Here is an 18,358-nt window from a genome sequence, read left to right on the forward strand (position 1 = left end):
GAGCGCTGCGTGCGCATTTACGCGCTATATAGCGATTTTTTTAACAAAGCCTGTTTATTATTTGCTTTACTATCTTTTATTATTCCCTGCTTTTATCCCCTTACTCACACCATAATCGGTTTGTCACCGCCGCTTGAGCGGGTCCGGTTCTTGGGGTGGGCTGCCGGTTTTGGGTGCCATCTTGGAGTGGGGTGAGTGGTGCTACAGTTACCATCAGCTGCCTGCGCTTTACTGCGCATTAGGCAGCGAGGAACGCCTACTTAAAGCTCCTCCCCTAGCGTAGCGGGATCGCGTAGCGGGCGCGCCTCCGCGTGGCCGGAGTCGTGCCAGAGTCCTGCCCGTCTGCGCCCGTCCGCGCTAAGGACGTGCGGGACGTTGCGGATGCTGGGCTGTGACAAGTGGTCATCTTTTGTGTCGCAATGCTGACATACTCCATCGAGAGCTTATACTCCATCGGCCAGGTGAGTCACAGATGTAATCTATCGCTGGTCCATCCGCTTTGCGGTCCGTACCGCTGCCCATGTAATCGTTGGGCACTTGACTCTCCGAGGCCCATCCTCCGGAAGAACTGTTCAGATGTTCACCGCAGTAGGGGTTCTTTTACCTCTCTGCGGATTTTAAATCTGAATGTGAGATCGGCACTGAAACATCATCAGAATATCTACGATCTTATTGAGGATGAAGCTCCCGACATTTTCGCCATTACTGAAACCTGGCTACAGGAAGTGGATGCTGCTATTTTCAATCTTGCTTGCCCCCCTGGCTATTCTATGTTCACCTTGAATAGATCTTCCAGAGGTGGGGGTATAGCTCTTATAGTCAGGTCCAGTTTTTCCTGTGTGTGGAGTGCCCTGAACATCCCCGGGTGTGAAAGCGCTTCTTTTAAGGTCGCTGTGAGCCCTGAGTTTACACTGTCCGGGATGGTCGTATATCGCCCGCCTGGTAGTGAGGTGGCGTTTAGAAATGCTTTCCCCGACATTGTTGGCACTTTGGTCACCGACTGTGCCAACTTTTCCATCTTGGGTGATTTGAATTTGCATTTCGACGTCCCCTCAAACTTGACGGTACGCAGCATCTCTTCAGACCTAGAGGCCTTTCAACTTTCCCAGCTGGTCTCCCAGTCTACTCATATTGGGGGACACATTCTTGACCCCTTTTTCACCAACCTGCCGGAGATTAAAATTACATCCATTTCTCCGGTAGACTGGACTGACCACTTTTTGGTGTCCATTTTCTGTCCTATACTGGCTACTGCCTCCATTCCATCAGCGAGACAGGTACCCAGGAGGTTATGGAACAAACTCAGGCTAGAAGACCTCCATCGTCTTCTATCAGTAGAGCCGTTGGGTCCATTGAATGGCATAGAAGATGGATATGACCTCTTCTGCTCCTGGCTCACTAGGGCTCTGGACACTCTGATACCCATTGTATCGACTAAAATCAATACCAGAGAGTCGAGTCCCTGGTACGATGGTGCCTTACGCGCCTTGAAGGGAGCCTGTAGACGGGCGGAGAGGGCATGGCGGAAGACGTATGGGGCTGATTTAAAAGCTGCATACACCATGTCCGTCAAGCTCTATCATCGGGCTATTTGTCAAGCCCGAGCGGCATTTTATGCCGCCGAATTTCGAAACAGCACTAACCCGTCGAAGGCCATCTTCAAGGCCGTGAAAGATCTTATGGCGAAACGGACTGCCTCCACGACCGTGAGTTCCATCTCTCAATGTGAATCCCTGGCTTCCTATTTCTTGGGAAAAGTCCAAACAATTTATCAGACATTCCCTAGCATAGGGACTGGTCTGGGAAGTTCTAACGGGACACCTCATCAAATCACCCTGCTTTCATTCCCCACTCTCACCGTGGATGGATTTGACAAACTTGCGTTGCAAGTTAAATCTGGCTCTCCATCTGATCCAGTAAGATCTGATCTCTTTCGTGATCAGACCTTTATGGGGCGCACTGTTGTGCGTGCCCTTGTCAACCTCTCCCTTGAGACGGGTGTAGTTCCATCTAAGTGGAAGCAGGCAGTGGTGTCCCCAATCATCAAAAAGCCTTCCTTGGACCCATCTAAGCCTGAAAGTTATCGCCCTATCTCGCTACTACCCTGGCCGGCAAAGATTACAGAGGCCCACGTTAATCTGGCCCTGTCAGAACACCTATCCCGTACCAATGCCCTTGACCCCTCACAAAACGGCTTCCGTGCTGGACATTGAACATATCTTTGTTCAATTTCTGTACAGTATTCTGATTGTCTTTTATATGTACAATGTTTGAATATGTGTTATTGATAATATGAAAAACATTTATTTAAAAAAAGATATATATATTCTGATAAATAAATAATGTAATCTACATGTCTTGTGGGGCATATTATTCAGGATACTGTACCCAATGTATTACTATCCTGTGGGGTTCGTTTTTGTGTTTATTTTCCTTATGTTTTCCCTGGTTACTTCTCCATTAAAGTACTTTTTTTCAGGTTCCCTCTTCTGAATGTTACTGTATTCCAGGCTCAAGGACGCATTATCAATGACACATGCACCAGGACCCAGGACTCGGGCTCCAGGAGCCATGCATCTGGACCCAGGACCAAGGCCCTGGGAATCATGACCCGCCTCCCAGGTCTCATGACCTAGGTTCCAGGCCCAAAGACTCAGTACCCAGGACCCAAGACCTATGACGTAGTCTCCAGACCCAAGGACCCCGGCCCCTGAACCCTTGACCCAGGCACTGGGAGCCAGGACCAAGGCTCAAGGACTCTTGACCCAGAATCCATGCTTGGGCCCCAGGCACCAGGACCCAGGTCCCCAGCCCAGGACCCAAGCTCTGGAACTCTGGTCCCTTGAACCAGGCCTCAGGCCCCAGGCAGCAGGACTCAGACCCCAGTACCTAAGGTACAGGACCCAGGCCCAGGTTCCAGGACCCAGGCCCTGGAACTCAGGCCCCAGGATCCATGACTAAGGCCCAAGAACCCAGTACCCAGACCCCAGGACACATCCACCAGGAACCGGGTCCTAGACCCAGGACCCAAGCCCCAACAGCCGAGGTCCTGGAACCCAGGACCAAGACCCCAGGCTCAAGGACTCAGGATCCATCACCCAGGAACCAGAATGTTGGACCGAGGACCCAAGCCCAATGTCCCAGGTGACAGGATTCAGGACCAAGGCCCCAGGCCCAAGGACTCAAGACCCAGAACCTAGGTCTTTTGCCCCGCGACTCAGGCCCTGGGAACTAGACACCAGGTCGAAGGACCTAGGACTCAGGCCCCCGGATGCACGACCTAGGCCCCAGATGTCATAACCCAGGACCCTGTAACCATGACCCAAGCCCCAGGAACCAGGACCTGGGACCAAGGCCATGAGACACAGGTTCCAGGTCACAGTTTACAGGTCCTATACCCCATGCCCCAGGACCCAAGACCCATGTCCTGGGCAGCAGGACCTGGGACCAAGGCCACAGGACCAAGAGCCCATGACCCAGGACTCAGGCCCCAGTGCCCAGGACTCAGGCCCCAGACTCAGGACCAGGACCAGGACCCTGGAACCAGGACCCATGACTCACGATCCAGGACCAGGACCCAGGGTCCAGGACCCATGACCCAGCCCCAGGACCCAGAACCTGGGACCAAGGACCCAGGCCCAGGCATCAAGACCCAGGTTCCAGGACCCAGGACCTGAGAACAAGGGCCCTGTCCTCAGGAACCGGGTCCCATGACCCAGGGCCCAGGCCCCACCCCCAGGATTTAAACAAAAAGGTATCCCATCCCGTATTATGTCTAACATGCAGGGCACTCATTTCTTCAGGTGGACCTTCACCATACTAAGGGCAGGGAAGGAAAGGGTTCCTTTTCTTTAAATAACCCTCACACACTCTAATAGTGTCATGCTTCATCATCGGGTTCACCCTGACTCCCAAAGGTCAGGGTGAGCTCAACCATGTTCCAGGGAGCACTTGAAAGAAAAAGACCAGGGCCTTAAAGATTAAAAATCGTTCAGCTTATTCCAGGGTATCCCATTATTTATGGAGTAGTTCGGGATGGTAAAAATGAAAATGAATATGTCAAGTGTTAAGGATACAATGGTCCTATGAACCTAAACCAACATATTTCAGCCCTACTGTATGGCCTCAATGGTTCTGGGGCTTTCATGTGAGAGATTAATCTCACCTCCCTGGTATGTCATTTCAACGAGCTCTCTAATTCATACACACAACATGCAAGTACCTTACTACATCCAAGGGCTAAGTGTATACTTGCCCTTCATGTTGTTTTATTCTTTTTTCATAGGTGCAATTCGTCGTAGTTGGGCCTCTTTTTTGTCAAAGGATATCGCAACTGCGGCAGTCGCCCTGTAGTCACACTTATATAAAGGGTCCTACCGCTCCGGTAAACTTATTCTGCAACTCAACTCTCAGCCTTGTGATACCCCGGCCCTGGTACCCAAGCCCTATGACTCAGGCCCTGGGACCCAGGACCTAAGCCCCAGGTTCCAGGCCCCAGGAACCAGGATTCAGGACCCAGGTCTCAGGATTCAGGTCCCAGGACTCAGGACCCAGGACACAGGACTCAGGACACAGGATTTAGGACCCAGACCAAGGCCCCATGAACAGGTTCTGGACAGACTTATATAAAGAGTCCTACCTCTCCAGTAAACGTATTCTGTGCCCTGACTCTCAGCTTTGTGGAACCTAGGCCCTGGTACCCAAGCCCTATGACCCAGGCCCTGGTACCCAGGACCTAAGCTCCAGGTTCCAGGCCCCAGGAACCAGGAATCCGGACCCAGGTCCCAGGATTCAGGCCCCAGGACTCAGGACCCAGACTCAGGAACCAGCACACAGGACTCTGGACACAGACCAATGCCCCAGGAACAAGACTTGGACCCAAGTCCCAAGGCCTAGGCACAGGGACCCAGAACCCGGACCCAGGACCCTGGCCCCGGAAACCACCCTCATCACACAGGCCCGAGGCCCAGGCCCTCGGACCCAGGCATAAGGACCTAGATCCAAGGGTCCAGCTCCCAGGTCCCAGGACTCAGAACCCTAGACCCATGACTCAGGCCCCAGGTCCCAGGTCACTAGACCCAGGATCCAGACCCCAAGACCCAGGCACCAGGACCTAAGACCCTGACCCAGTCCAATGGACCCAGGCAACATGACCGAGGCTCCAGGACCCAGGCATCAGGTTTTGGGACCCAGTCCTTGGTATCCAGGCACCAGGAACTGGGACCCAGTCCCTGGATACCAGGCCCTACACCTGGGCTTCTGGACCAAGACTCCAGGAATCAGGACTCGGGAGCAAGGCCACAAGACCACCCAGGTCCAATGTCCCAGGCCCCAGGCCACATGACCCAGGCCCAGGGCAAAGGAACCAGGATCCAGGACCAAGGCCCCGAGCCCCAAGACCATGGACCCAGGCACAAGGACCCTGAAACAAGGCCCTGGGACCCAGGACCAAGGACCTAGATACCAGGACCCAGGACCAAGGACCCAGCCCCAAGCACCCAGGCCCCAGAACCAAGGACCCAGGCCTCAGTCCCAAGGATTCAGGACACAGGACACATAACCCATTACCCAGGCTCTAATACTCAGGACCAGGCCCCACACCCCAGGACCCAGGCCCAAGACCCAGGACCATGGTCCCAAGCCCCATAGCCCAGGCCCAAGATATCAGGACCCAGGCATCAAGTCCTGGGACCCAGGCACCTGCAACTGGGACCCATGCCCCTGGTCCTCGGCCCCAAAACCAAGCCCCCAGGCCCAAGAAACTAGGGCCTAGGACCCAGGAACCAGGACCTAGGACCTAGGCATCAGGACACGGTACCCTGGCCCTGGGACCCAGCACCACGACCCAGGCCCTGGAACCCAGGTCCCAGGCCCCAAGTCCAAGGACACAGGTCCAAGGACTCAGGATCAGGCCTCGGGATCCAGGTCCCAGGACTCAGGCAACAGGGGCCAGGACCAATGCCCCGGGGCCCAGGACCAAGGTTCCAGACCCCAGTGCCCAGGACCCAGGCATCATGTCCCATGTCCCAGGACCATCTTTTGGGTCCCAGAACCGAAGCCCCACAACCCAGGTCCTGCAACCCAGGCCTGAGGCCCTAGGACCTAGGCACCAGGACCTGATACCCAGGACCCAGGTTCAAGGGCCCTGGACCCAGGACGCAGTCTCCTGGACCTAGGACCCAGCACCCAGGACCCAGGCACCAGAACTCAAGGCTCTAGGTTCCTTTGCCCTGTGTCCCAAGCTCTGGGACCCAGGACCTAAGCCCCAGCTCCCTGGGCCCAGGCCCCCAGACCCAGGTCCCTGTATCCATGACTCAGTACCCAGGCCCCAGGACCCAGACACCTGGACCCGGGACCAAGGCCCTGGGACCCGGGTCCCAGGATCCAGGACTCAGAATCCAGCACACAGGCCAGGATTGCAGCATTAGGATCCAGGATCCAGGGCCAAGGTCCCATGACCCAGACCCCAGGCTGCAGGACCCAAGACCTATGACCGAGGCCCCAGACCACAGTTCCCTGGAAGGTGCACGTGTAGAAGGCCGCACATTCGGTCACTAACCTCCACGCATTGGGCCTGGTTGAGTGCTCTTTTCAAGTGGCTTTTCTCCACAGCAACAACAGCACCTTTTAAATGGTAAATCCCGAATGTGAACAAATAACAGGCCACCCTTTTCTTTAACTTCACATCTATAGCAGGATTCGCATTCCAGCACCCGGGCCTCTGCTTTCAGTGTAAGAAGGTAAACAGGTGCTTTTCTTGGAAGGAAGACGCATTTGAAGTGCTCAGAGTGCCTTGAAACTCGCTAGAGCCTGAGCAGTTTAGAGGTAAGGCCTGCATTCCATCATGGTGTGGTTGGCCTGCTGATAATGTTCTGTCATGGGGTGGCTTGTTTCTGATATCTGCAGTTCAAATTTAAGGGTTCACAAAGTGCCAATAGCAAGGTAAGGTGATCTTTGACAGCAGCAATGCGTTCTTTATGATGCCTAAAATATTAGTATATACTATTTAAATTCTATAAAATATAATATACAGTGTTGATGCTGGCTCAGACAACATAATTGTTTCAATACAATATTATTACTAATATTATTGATAGTGGAACTATTAATTACTAGTATTTAGAATGTGCACATCTTTATTAATTTAACATGGAATGCTGGACATAAACCCGGAACCAATGCAGAATTTGAATACACAGTCAGAACCCTGAGCTTAAAATTGTCAGGCAGAGAGAGGCAAGGTATCAAGAGATACAATGCATGGTTCCATTGTGACCTGTGAATGTGAGCTAGAACCAGACCACCAACCTCGTTAGCTAAGCAGGATACTTTTTAAAGAGATTTGTAATCAATAGAAGTTGAGCCTGTTACAAAGGAATGGGTGGAGAGTTCCACAAAATAGCACCTCTGCTTTCTACCTAAATAGATATTGAGGCCCTTTATGTGGCATAGCCATCACAGTACTCACTGTTGTTACCCAAGAGATGACTAGCCTATACATTCTGAGTCTTGCACCTTACCAATCATGAAGCAGGGATGGGAAATCGATTTGTACCTCAGTGACATTCCATTGTCTGCCGATTGAATAGCTAACCTATTCCTACCATCCACAAACTGCTGGCTTATCCAAACACTACAAACGATGTCACCCTTGTGCTGCCCTCTGGGCATTAGTTTAAACTCTCTTGCAACTGACACCCAGAGAGTCTACTTGAGAAGGACAACTCAACACGTTCCAATCTGGACAGCACACTTCAAAAAGTCTCTTGATATGGCAACAGTTCTTGAATAGGGAGATACCATGTAGAAGCTTTGGCACAGTATAGTGATTAATAAAAAGAGAATTATTTTAAGGCAGATAAGTGGCAATTGAAAGTGTTTCCCTATGTTAGCATAAGCACGTTGCAGACTGTCCCCAGCTTTCCGCACAATAATATACCAACGTGTCTTTCTTTGTACCACACTGTACTTTCACACAGAACCTGCTGTTGTTTTCGCGTTCAGTTCTTTCCTGGGATTTAGTCTGAACACTGTAGGCAAGATCAAACAGCAATGCCCCTTGTCATTCTGTTCTGGTCAGGCCCTAGCACCTAGACAAAACAGGCAAATGGAGCTGTTTTTAAGTAACATGTACTCTTGTCTTGTAGGTGTGCACTGATAGGTAACAATACACTTGGAGAGGGATCTTTCCAGGGAAGAGATCGTCACAGCCCCTGAGATGTAGAACTTTCATCGGTGTATGCTAAGGTGAGGTGTCTACTGCAAACACCCAGAGATCTTCTGATATAGAATAATGTTGCTTCCGTCGAAGGGGAGGGGGTCGGCTACCCTGTCTGATATATTGACAGCACCTTTCTAGATTTATGGACTACTTAATATGCTGACCATATTTGTGTTAGGCATTTTCTTACTTAATTTGGCACATATACTGCATGCTTGAGCACAATAGTTAAAATAAACATTTTAAGCTTTCCTTGTGTCTCTTTTAGAGCTTATTGTGGAAAGGTACAAGTGTGAAGGTGAAAGGGTATGTCCTGCAACCATGATTCCTGAGAGGGTCGGGAGTGTTACGTTCTGGGGTGTCTAATCACTTGTGCATCTGTGAGTGAGTGGGAGGACAAGTAAAACAGGTATACAACCTTTACAACGCAATTTTTACAACGCACTACCATTACAACAAAACTTTTACAACGCAAAATCCATTACAGCGCATGCATTTACAACACAGTCATTACAACGCATGACACTACAACGCACACCACTACAACGCATACCATTACAACTCAGTCATTACAACGCATACCATTACAACGCATAACTTACCATCCAACACTTACACTACTGTTGCACCCCCTGGAGTTAGAATAGTAATTTTAACCCCTACACTATCCAACACTTACCCTACTGTTGCACCCCCTGGAGTTAGAATAGTAATTTTAAACCCTACACTATCCAACACTTACCTTATATGCAATGTAGTGTAATGCGTTGTAATGGTATGCGTTGTAAATGTACTATGCGTTGTAGTGGAATGCGTTGTAAAGGTAGTTTTAAAGTATTCGTTGTAATGGTATGCGTTGTAATGGTGTGCGTTGTAATGGATGTTGCGATGTAAAAAATGCGTTGTAAAGGTAGGCGTTGTAAAAGTATGCGTTGTAACGTCATACATCCAGTAAAACACTATAACTAGTCGGTTGCGGGCTCATGGGTACTCAGGTAGTAGGATGACTCATTCCCTGCCTACTAAGTTTCTCTGATCGTAAGCATAGTTCTGTGACTCCGCAGAATACCTGCAACAGTAGTGGGTGGAAATTTGATATGTTCAGATTTGAAGGCCTTATAGTCTGCAGTGAGACTGTCTTTAGGTGCAAACCTGAGGTTCAGGTTCAGCTGTTTGCTGCGCTGCATTTGATCGCATTCATATATCTCACGCTGCAGTGGAGGCTGTGTCTAGGTGCTGATCTGACTGCCAATTTCTCACAGACACATTGAGCAACTGTATTTTTATTCTGCCAATGTAAAAGACCTGTCTGACCTGAGACTGTGTGTTTGCACATAGCTCAGAAAAGAATGCACAAAATGCTGCACTGTTGCACACCAAGAAAAATAATTAGAGGGAACATTGCCCAAGATCCATGAATCCAGACTCCTGGACTCAGGACCCAGGCACCAGGATCTGGGCCCAGAGTCCAGGTCCAAGGCCCTAGGCTCCAGGCCCAAGTCCCCAGGGCACAGACCCCAAGACTTTTGCCACCAAGACCCATGCCTCAGGACTCCGGATTCAGTACACTGGTACATGGGCCCAGACCCCAGGACACAGGACTCAGGACCCAGGCACCAGGACCCAGACCCTGGACCCAGGCCCCAGGACCCAAGACCCTGGCCCCAGGACCCAGAACCAAGGCTTCAATCATGCAGTAGTCTGCTGACGACAACAGTAGCCGTGCACTCAGAGGCTTCTTCCAGGGGCGATTTGCATCCTAGCGACTCATGTGGTGTAGTGATCCTACTCCAGCCATCTGGTCGCCCTACTGGATTGCTCTTGGTCTCATAAATGAATGCATTCTGGGAGGTCAGCGCTTGTCAGCATTGATTAGCTCTATGATATTAGCTTGAAACAATAGCCGAGGCTAGCTAAGCAGTCCATACATAATCAGCGCAATAGTGTCCACTCGATTGGAGCTTTGCGTCCCTGTATGCTCTCGGGGAAAGCAGGTAGAAAGGAAAGACCCATCAGGCCTGGAAAGCAGATGTTGGCCCAAGCCCTTGGGGGCCCCTTGAAGCTATCCCTGGCCCTGACAGGACCTGACTGAGAACAGCTGAACCGCAAGGTGGTCTGGAGTACTCTGTCCATAATAATTCAGAGGAAGGCTGCCCCCATTCTTGTAATCTGTGGGACAGAGGGGACCAATGGTGTAAATGCACCAAAACTCCTGGAGCCCTGCCTGGGCTTAAGGAAGCAAACAAGCCCTCATCTTGACTACCAGGGCAGCCTGAGCATCTGGTCGCCCCATTGTAAAGAATGGGTGCGATCAGATGGTCGGGCTCAGAGGACTAACATCTGGTCGGGCTGCTTCTTAATGAAAGGGTTTCTGCTTGTTCTTGGAGGGGATGGGAACCCTGAAGTCCAGGTGCTTATAGTCCCAGTTGGGCCTCAGGCACAGCCCTAATGGAGCTCTGACCCAGGACCTGCAGTCACCTTAATACGCAGGCGGGGGAGGCCTTCCCGGGCCTGATGGCTCCCTGTCCCAGGCCATTGGTGTTGAGGCAGGCCAGAGGATGGAAGACAGGGTAGGAGGACTTGGTCATGTAGGGGAAGACTCCCAAGGCAGCTGGTAGCCCATGCTGGGTGCTTTGCCACATAGTGGGCCCTTGGATTGAGCTCAGGTCAGGGGGCATCCACCTGAGAGTTTGCTGGGAGCCTTATCAGGGCTTCTAAATGGAGCCAAGAGGGGAAGCCTCACCGGGCCCAATAGACCCCTGACCCAAGCCCATTGTGGTACAGCACACTAGAGGACAGATCCCAGGAATGAGAGGGCCCACTTTGAGGCAGCCTGAGGCACAGTCAGAGTTTCTGGACCCTGCCACACAGGGTGAGGTTCTGTAGCGATCCGAACCCGTGTTTTCGGTATCGTAGTACTGACACGATTTTGGTACCAGTGAACCGTAAATGATCCATTGTGTATGTGGCAGTGTTTTCGCTGTGCTACTAGCACGGATACACTGAGAAATAGGGCATTCTGTTGAAAACACACGGCATCCATTTTAGATACGGCGTCCATTTTGTCTCTTGCCCTCACATAGTCAATGGACGAACGTTGACCCCAGCTGAATCACCTTCTTAGGGACACGTAGGCTTTAGTTCAGGAAGGCTGATGCTGCGTGACTTGGCAGAAGCTGACTCCCTTGCCTGAAGCCAGTCCTGTTATACTGGTTCTCGTGTTCGTTGGCCTGATCACGATTAGGAGGCCGAAGACAGTAGCCGTGCCCATTTTATGACCCACAAGCATCTCTTATCCTGCTTTTCTATCTTCTACACCTGGCTCTGCTCCTTTCCTTCTGGGCTTTTACTATGGGGAGGAAACATTTTTTACGATGAGGCGGATCGATCTATGAATAGAAAACTGACATGAAGACTTGATCGAATACTGGAAACTTGCAAATAATTATCGTTGGTATATGTTTATTGTTCTGTTTGGGATACCGGGCTAGGCATGGAAGATATTTTAACAATGTTGCCTAAAGTCATTTTCCATGTATATAAGGAGCGACCCACTTTGTACAATTCGAACAGTCTCCTAGAATCTGCCTTTGTGTGGTTCCTGTGACTACTGTATCCCTGCAGTAAATAAACCTTGGTCTCTGACGCGACCATCGAGAAGCCCGTGTCTCTGTTTATTTGTGCACCGAGACAGGAAGGAACTCAGGGGTCTTTTGGGTGTTGTTTCCCTGACACCTCTGGACTCTAGAAAGTCCAGAACCTCATGTGGCGCCCAACGTGGGGCGACGTCAACTGGTACTGGTCCAAAGCCTGAAGATTTCGAGGAGCTTCGTGTGAAGATTCCGGAGGGAGGTACCCCGCTTCATCGATCCCTGCATGTCGTAAAAGTGGCCCGACGATCTCTTCCACGAGGGTTCCCGGTCCCAGACGGCTACAGAGGACCGCTGCCCTGACTGTCACCCTGTCTTGGACCTCAGGTGCAGACCTTAGTACGGCGAGACGTAGACGGGTTCTCCTTGGTGACGTCTTCGACATTTCAGTTAAGTATTAAGTGGGTCGCACCCAGTTTGGTTGCTCTTGGTTGCTCTTGTTTGCTCTTGTAAGGATTTATCATTGGTTGCTGATCCTTTTGTTTTCTGGATACGCTTGTTTTGGATACTCTTGGTTGCTTTTGTATATTATCACTGGTTGCTTTTGTCAAAGATAATCTTTGGTTTTTGGTATTGGTTCATTTGGATGCTCTTGGTAGGCCTAAGTTCTTTGCACATTTGGTTAGAATTTTGTCCTTAGTTTGTAATGGCTAGTCGTAGTAATTGTTTCCTGTCCTGGTTAAGTTGCAACAGGGATTCCCGGTTGGAGGACTCGAATCCAGTTCCTCCGATTGGAACTCCAACGTATGAGCTCTACTGTAAACATGGTGTGGGTCCTATCACTTACAATGAAGTGTGGGTCCGATACACCAGGAAAGATGGTGTCCTTAGTTGGCCACCACATGGTAGCTTCGAAACTGAAATTCTGGATAACCTGGAAGTGAAATTATTTAAGAAGAAAGCCCGGCCGGCAATGTTTGATTCTTTTTGTTTTTGGCATAAGGAAGCCAGACAGAGAGAAATAAGAAAAATGAAAAAGGAACAGAAAGAGAAAGGTTTGACTTTAATGCGGTCTGCTAGGCAGTTGCATGTCAACGAGACTGAAAAGGCAATAGAGGTAGCAAATAGAGAGCATAATTTGGCGATTGACAAGTGCTACCCTGCCATCGTGTCCTGCTAAGCCAGCGGAGGACCCCGAAAAGGATCCCCTGTTGTCTTATCTTTTGAGATCACCTCCACCGTATGCACAGGGTGTTACGGCACCACAGTTGCCACCTGTTGTACAACCGGCTGTTGGTCAGCCTGGAATAGTTGTTCCTCCTCTTTTGATCCAAGCTCCTGTCCTTCCTGTGGTTAATGTTCCTCCAGCACCCCCTCTTCCTGGGTTGCCTATTCCGCATGTGCCTGTCGTTTCGCAAACTACTTTGCCCACTACTCCTACCCTTACAATTTCATCTGCTCCAGCTTCCTTGTCCCCGACCTCTGTAAACATTCTGACTCCGCTTTCTGTTCGTCGGAAAATAACTGACTCTGTAACTAATATTTTAACCCCTTTTTACAGGTCTTTAATTAAGACCCCCGTTTCTGACTCTACACAGAGACGTAGTCAGCTTCCTGGTCCCCAGGAACGAGAAATGTTAGATTCGACAGCTCTTAGGTGGGTTTCGAAAACTGTGAAATACGATGCACAAAGGGTGTTGGATGCGTTTATGCAATGGAATGAACCAACTCAGCGATACGTATTTGATGTGATGTGCTCCCTTTTGCGTGAGGAATGGGATGATGATTACTTGGATTCAGTTCCCGCTGATTTGATATATACTCAGCAAAGATTCGCTGCAGGAATGATAGTGGGTCCGGACGTAAAGGAAGCGATAGAACTGATTTTAGCATACAGGTCTGATTCTCCTCTTCGATCACCAAGGGACTCAGATGGTTCTCCGATTACTAGGAAGAAGCGAGGTCAGTATCCGATGAGGGAAGTCCCGCCGATATGGCGCGAAGCAGTTCAAGCTAATGTGAATCTTGGTATTCAAGCAGCTCCAGCACAGTTTCAGAGAGTGTGGATACACATTCCGTGGAAACGGGCTGAAGTTTTAGCAGTAAAACAGACATTGCCAGACCCGCGTAAGAATCCTGCTGGTTATTATAAAGAGTTGACCCAGACAGTTCAAGCTTGTGTCATGAATTTGGCAGACATTGAGATGCTTTTCGGCAATGTAGTGCCACAGCCTATTTGGGCCAAAATTCGCCATGAGGATCATCAAGTTGCCTTAGGAGGTGATTGGCCAGCTATTGTAGCGGCAGATGCACAACAAATTGGTGGTGCTAAACCTGAGCCCCTGATCGCTGCTTTGCCTGGCAGAATAATCAATCTGATGAAAACTCTGATGCCGGCGTTACGTGTCAACTGGGATAAATTATCAGCATGCAAGCAAAAGAAGGATGAAAGTGTCTCTGATTTCTTCACCAGATTTGAAGAGACTTTCGTAGACCACAGTGGTCAAGATATGAGTACTGAGGGAGGCCAGAGATTGTTTGTCGACAAGTTTGTGTTTAATTTATTGCCTGAATTAAGTAATAAGTTGAAGGATTCTGAGAGTGCATGGGCGGTATCGACGACAGCACAGATACTTGCAACTGCTCAGTATTACGAAAATAGAGAAAATGAAGAGAAGGAAAAGTCAGAGAAGAAGACGAAAGACTTGAAAATTAAAGTTCCTTTGCAACAGGCGTATCCGCCTCGCTCGAATCAGTCAGATTCACAGCAGCGACCCCAGTTTCAGCGACAGCCACAGTTCCAGCAAGGAATGTCCCAAAGGTTTGATTATGGTATTCCACGACAACAGTTCGCATGGAATCAGTGTGCCTATTGTAAAAAGGAGGGTCATTATAAGAATGAGTGTCCAGTTCTGCATCCACAAACTAGCGGTGTCCCCGCTCCGAGAGGCCGTGGTGGTTTCATGCAAGCTCCTAGAGGCAGAGGACGCGGTGCTGTGCCTCCACAGACTGATCGTTCCTCTAATTATTTTGATCAGCAGAATGTGCCATCGGGTAGATCTCAACAATACCATGTTGAAGATTATTATGAGGGTAATGGAGAAGTACAGCAAAGTGAGTACTAGGACAGCCATAGGCAAAGAGAGGGAGTAGTATCAGTTCCAGTCGATCAGAGTGGACCTTATGTCGCAGTAGCTACATCAGGTGTGATTGAACCGTTTCTGTTGGATACTGGTGCGGCAAAAAGTTCAATTATGCATGCGAAACTCCCTGGCGCACCTTTGTCTGGCTTAACCAACATTTCGGTAGGATTCTCAGGCGCCCCTGTTCACAACCTTGTTTCTGGTCCTTTGTCCATTTCTGTTGGACCATGTCATCTAGAAGCACCCCTTATTCTAACGACTGGTTGTAATGAGAATCTGCTTGGTCTAGATCTGTTAAAACGCCTGCATGCGACATTGTACTGCTCTCCTTCAGGAGTACAGCTCACGTTGGGTAAGAGAGTGATCTCTCCAATGTATTTGTCAATGGATAAGCTCCCACCGGAGCTGCGTTCTCTCCCTGATACTCTTTGGGCAACTGGTCCTAACGATGTAGGTCTTTTGGAAATTCCTCCTTATGTGGTGAGTTTGAAGGCGAATGTTAGATTTCAACGAATCCCACAGTATCGGATTTCAAATGAAGGTGAATGTGCGCTTTTACTGATCGTGCAGGACTTGATACAGAAAGATGTGATAGAAGAAACTAGAGGAAATGTATGCAACAGTCCTGTTTTGCCGATTTTAAAACGCACTGATCCTTCCAAACCTCCAGTCTACAGATTAGTGATTGACCTTAGAGAGGTTAATAAAATTGTGGTTCCGCAATTTCCTGTGGTCCCGGATATCACTGCATTACTGACATTAATTCCTGCTTCAGCTGCGTGGTTTTCAGTGATTGACTTGAAGAATGCCTTCTTCAGCATTCCGATAGCCGAAGACAGTAGGGATATTTTTGGTTTCTCCTTAGGTGGTCGTAGCTTCAGATTCAAACGCGCTCCACAAGGCTATTGTGAGAGCCCTTCGATTTACAGCCAAGCATTAAAAAGTCATTTAGATACTTTTGTACTTCCTCCTGGTGCTGCTCTTATCCAATATGTAGACGATCTCTTAGTGGCTGCTGATGACGAGGAAACGTGCAAAACAGCTACAATTTCTTTGCTGCATCATTTATCAGACTTACATCACAAGGTGTCACCTTCTAAACTTCAATATTGTTGCCAAGAAGTGACCTATTTAGGTCATCTTTTGTCAAAAGAGGGAAGAAGGTTGACCCCAGAGAGAATTAAAGCAATTTCGCAGATGACTGTACCAAGCACACAGAGAGAAGTGCGTGCGTTTTTGGGTATTACGTCATATTGCAGACAATGGATCCCAAATTCTTCTCTTATGGCAAAACCATTGGTGGCTCTGACTGGAAAAGGTGTTCCGAGTCCTTTGCCATGGTCTGATGAATGTCAGCAGAGCTTCTCTGATTTGCGTGATGCGTTGTGTTCAGCTCCTGTGTTGGGTACTCCTGACTACAGTAAGCCGTTTACACTATATGTCCACGAAAGAGAGGGTTGCACGTTGAGTGTTTTGACGCAACAATTCGGTGACAAGCAACGACCTTGTGCGTATTTCTCATCGACATTAGATCCGGTAGCCAGAGCATTGCCAAGTTGTTTGAGAGCTACAGCAGCAGCTGCAGTGTCCATTCGACAGTCTGCTGGATTGGTCATGAACAATATGTTAGTAGTCATGGTTCCACATGCCGTGGATACACTCATGAATCGAACGAAAACTCAGCACCTCACCAGTACTAGACTATCAGGCTATGAGCTGACGCTTTTGGCAAGTCACATTCAGATTAAGCGATGCAGCATATTGAATCCAGCAACACTGTTGCCGACTACTCAGGAGTCGAGTGATTTGGACCCCCATGATTGTTGCTTCAGAACTGAGGAAGAGACAAAAGGACGGATTGATTTAAAAGATACTCCATTACTAGATCCAGATGGTATTTTGTATGTGGACGGATCTTGTTTTAAACTCCAGAATGGTGATGTGACTAGTGCGTACGCAGTTACGACTTTGAGCATGATTGTTGAGACTGCAAGAGTGAGTCAGAATTCTGCCCAAGCTGCAGAATTAATTGCATTGACGAGAGCGTGTGTTTTAGCTGAGGGAAAGAGAGTGAATGTGTTTACTGATAGTCAATATGCCTTCGGCGTAGCACACAGTTTCGGTCGTTTGTGGAAGGAAAGAGGTTTCCTTACGTCCCATGGGACTAAGATCCAACATGGACAATTAGTCAATGACCTGTTGGAATCTCTGACCTTACCAAAGGAAGTTGCGATTGTGAAATGCAGTGCCCATCGAAAGGTTACGGATGACGTTGGTCGTGGGAATGCGTTCGCAGATGAGGTCGCTAAGGAGACGGCCAAGAATATGATGAGTCGAATGTATGTTGCAATGTCTGCAAGGTGGATTGCTGAATCAGGGATGTGCGAGAATACGATTGAAAGTGTAAAGGCAATCCAGAATGAAGCTACTGAAAGTGAGAGGAATGCATGGAAGGAGAAAATGGGTAAATTGGATTCGAATGGATGTTGGATTGATTTGTCAGAGCATCAGCGATGGATGTTGCCTGATGCGTATGTACTTGCGGTGGTTACGATGGCTCATGGAATAGCACACATCAGTACGAAAGGTATCAGTAAGATGTTAGCTCCCGTATGGAAGAATGATGGGATTGCTAAGTGTGCGGAGAGAGTGGTGAAAAATTGCATGGTATGCCTGATGCATAATCCTGGCAAGGGAACCCCAACCCCAGCTGGTCATTTTGCTCCCCCTTCTTGTCCCTTTGAAGTGATCCAGTTAGATTTTATCCACATGGACAGGTGTAACAACCTCAAATATGTCCTAGTGGTAGTCTGTGCATTTTCGAGATGGATTGAAGCTTATCCGTTAAAGGATAACACTGCCCTGTCCACTGCCAAAATCCTCCTCAAAGAATATTTCCCTAGGTACGGCATGCCACGGATTGTATGGTCGGACAATGGAAGTGAGTTCGTAGGGAAAGTTATGCAAAGTGTGTGTGCAGGTTTGGGAATTAAGCAAAAATTCCACAGTGCGAATCATCCACAGTCAGCAGGTTTGGTTGAGGGGTACAATGGTACCTTGAAGCTGAAACTTGCTAAAATCCAAGCTTCCACTGGTTTATCTTGGCCAGATGCACTGCCTTTGGCCTTACTGTCTACCAGAGCGACTGTACACTCTCGAGTAGGGCTTAGCCCATATGAGATTGTGTTTGGTCGCCCTGCTAATGTTTGGGGAGTTCCGAGGCCCAAGGAATTCAATCGGATCGAATATCCAATGTTGATTGATTACCTTTTTGACCTGACTGCTAAATTGAGTCTTATTCATCAACAGGTATTTGAAACCTTGCCTAAGCCGCCAGAGGGTCCAGGACACGCACTGAAACCCGGGGACTTTGTTCTCGTAAGGAATTTTGGACAAACCCGAAA

Source organism: Lissotriton helveticus, chromosome 1_2 (assembly GCF_964261635.1).
Source record: "Lissotriton helveticus chromosome 1_2, aLisHel1.1, whole genome shotgun sequence".
In the NCBI taxonomy this organism is placed as follows: Eukaryota; Metazoa; Chordata; class Amphibia; order Caudata; family Salamandridae; genus Lissotriton; species Lissotriton helveticus.